Source organism: Xenia sp. Carnegie-2017, unplaced genomic scaffold, assembly GCF_021976095.1.
Source record: "Xenia sp. Carnegie-2017 unplaced genomic scaffold, XeniaSp_v1 HiC_scaffold_3, whole genome shotgun sequence".
Classification (NCBI taxonomy): Eukaryota; Metazoa; Cnidaria; class Anthozoa; order Malacalcyonacea; family Xeniidae; genus Xenia; species Xenia sp. Carnegie-2017.
In genome coordinates this window covers 5,569,162-5,572,028 of record NW_025813493.1, presented here as the reverse complement: position 1 = coordinate 5,572,028, position 2,867 = coordinate 5,569,162, and the positions used below count along the sequence as shown (strand labels likewise).

Genomic DNA, 2,867 nt, shown 5'->3' with positions numbered 1-2,867 from the left:
TGGAAAATTGTAAGCCTGGTTGAAGCCTCATAACACTTGTATTTTCTTTTCAAATAAATTTGGTAGATAATGTTCGTGGAGTCAATGTAAAAGATACGACGACCAATCCAGTCAACTGTAATATCATGAACAAAACATTTTTCGCAAAAATTTCGTTTCTAGTCAAGTCAAGATTTCCCCGTTTGATGTCTTTGTCATCAATGTAGTAAAGCACATTCTCAACTACATCAATTTGTATGTCATTATATCTTGATGCATGGTCAAATTTATTCTTACTGGAGCCATTAATAGTGCTGACATGAATATCTTCAGTAATAGAATCAACAGAGTATATTTTATCAAAGCTCATAATAATCAAATATGGCTTTGGATAAATATCTAAATAAATAATAAAAAAACTATAAATAACAACGATGAGAGTGGATTAAAAAAATGCAAATTTTTATAGACTTTACGATCATAATATTTGGTGAAAGACCAGAATAAGTATTTTTAGAAAGAATTTATCACTGTAGAAATATTGTTCATAACTGAAATTAGATTGGCTGCACAACTTCTACCTATTTTTGTTGAATATTGTTTTTCGTGCTATGAACAAGAAACCATGAAAATTTGTCAAATCTAAAGATTATACCTTTGTAAAAACACATTTCTGTTTGCATTTGCATCATTTCTTTGTTGTATTGTTTTACTTCCTTGCATGCAGTTGTGTTATCGTCATTGCGTTTTTTATCAACGCAAGTTTCCATCCATTCTTTCACGTTGTCTTTTAATGTCTCTAAGCTTTTCTTGCAGATTGATATGTCGTCATTACCATTTAATATTTGGCCACCAATAGACAGGATTATGAGAGTCCCAAGAAACGCTTTTGTTGAGCTTGATATCATCTTTATTTTCTATTTATTAGAAGGTGGACGATTACTAATTTCTTTAAAGCTTTTGTAGTAAAACATTTACTTTATTTATGAAAGGCTTATCATCAATATAATCATATAATCATTTGTTCTTAAACTTTTTTTGCTATATAAATCAAGTATTGATTTCTATAATTATGTAGCATTTTAACTTCCTTCTCCAAAAAGTATTTTCACGTTTGCCTTCAGATAATTTATGATAATTAGATATAGTTGCAACAGATTAGACAAATTGTTCATTAAAAAGACTCACGTTTGCAAAAATTCATATAAGTAGAGTTCACCCGCTTAGAACGTGGTTTAAATAAATAGATGTAACGTTTCTAGCAAACGAAAGCATAGAAAGAAATAAAACATTTCAATGTCCACTATAAAGAAATGGCGCAATATATGAAATTCACCAAGAGTGGTTTAGAAAAAATTTAAAACGGGTTGATTTCAAATTTGCTCATGTTAACTCAGTTTACCAGATGAATGGGAAAGACGTATTGCTTAACTAAGCTAGCAAAATTAAATGCCAAATAATCTGTTGCGGAGTGTTTAACGGACTCGCTGGCCTCTCTGTAACTACATGTCGTCTAGTTAAAGAAATAGAGGCCGTTAAACAGTACATGATATTCTGCTTTACAACATCTGTCAGTCGTATAGAGAACTTCTAGTCTCATAATTATATAAATTCTGAATTGAATGAAATTTATGAGTATTTTGACAGAACTGCTAAAGTAAAGAAAATCTAAAAAGCTATAAAATTCTTACTTCTTCAAATATTTTGTTTTAGACAATTAAAAGGCATTTGCCATTTGTCAAAAATATTCTTGCAATATTGAATAATTGTAGCAGAAGAAACAAGAGACGAAAAATGTATTATTTGTTCTACATGCATTCCTTGCTTTTTAAAATGACTTCTGCATTGATGTTTGATGATGATTTGCCCCATTTCAATTTGTTGAATTATGTAACTCTCTTTCTTTATCATTTCCCTCAATCCTAAAGCTTAGTTTTAATGTCCAATCAAATATTCTTTATCACACATGCATTCAAGTTTTAGTTTACTATCATTCTCATGTAAAAAAGTAAAACAGTTTGCAAATATTTTATTATTCTTAAATGTCTATGATAGTTAAAAAACATTTATCTGTTATCTTTATTTAGAAAAAAATACTTAATGATGGTTGCTTCAAATATTTTTGATGTAGCTACTATTTTCTCTGGCGTATCATTGAAAATATGATATAATATATTGCAGACATTCATAAATATAAATAAGTAGAACTTTATTTTTAGTTGTGATCAATCAATTCGTTATTGTTTTCATCATAAGGATAGACATAAAATGATAAAAAGATTTGCTAAACGGAAAAAGATTTTTAAAAAATTTTAGACTAGTCGAATTACCAAATGGTAGCTATGTATATATGATGATTAGCTGCGCTACTCTAAACTACAGAAAATGTTTAAAAAAACATACAAAAATGTTTCATAATGCTTTAAGTATTTTATAAGATAAAGATTGTGTTAGATTATCTGTTAAATTACGTATAAGCATGACTATGATAAATGAAATATATGGTCTTGACGAGGAAGTTAATTCCATTAGAGCCATTATTTTTGCATTATGTGATAGGCTCTGAATTTTAGGTTTTCTTTATGTTTTCTTTGCTTACCATTGAAGAGGCAATTTGGCTATCAATGAAATTTCTCTTTTGAATTCTGACGAGTTGTTTTCTATTCTTTTCAAACAGCAGCTTAGAAAAAATGTAACTGAAGTAGAAACTGTCTTGTCCTAAAATGCTAGTAATATTGGCTTTTTGAATATTGATATTAACACAAGACAAGTACTTTTCTGTGGACGGGGACACAAATTTTGATGATTTTTAATTATATTTTGGAGAAAGAGCCGTAATTGCAGAAATTTAGTGTCAGAAAAAATATGCAACAAAAATATTGTTTCAA

The 2,867-nt window shown here is 28.6% G+C and overlaps 1 protein-coding gene across 1 annotated transcript in view; it reads left to right on the top strand.

Moving 5' to 3' along the window:
• Positions 1-730: 730 nt before the first annotated feature.
• The window catches only part of LOC124454277 (cytosolic phospholipase A2-like), a 29,021-nt gene continuing 26,884 nt past the window's right edge, over positions 731-2,867 (top strand). Inside the window, exon 1 of the mRNA XM_047005106.1 lies at positions 731-741. The gene's annotated coding sequence lies outside the window, so the exon portion shown is untranslated. The remainder of the gene's footprint in view (positions 742-2,867) is intronic.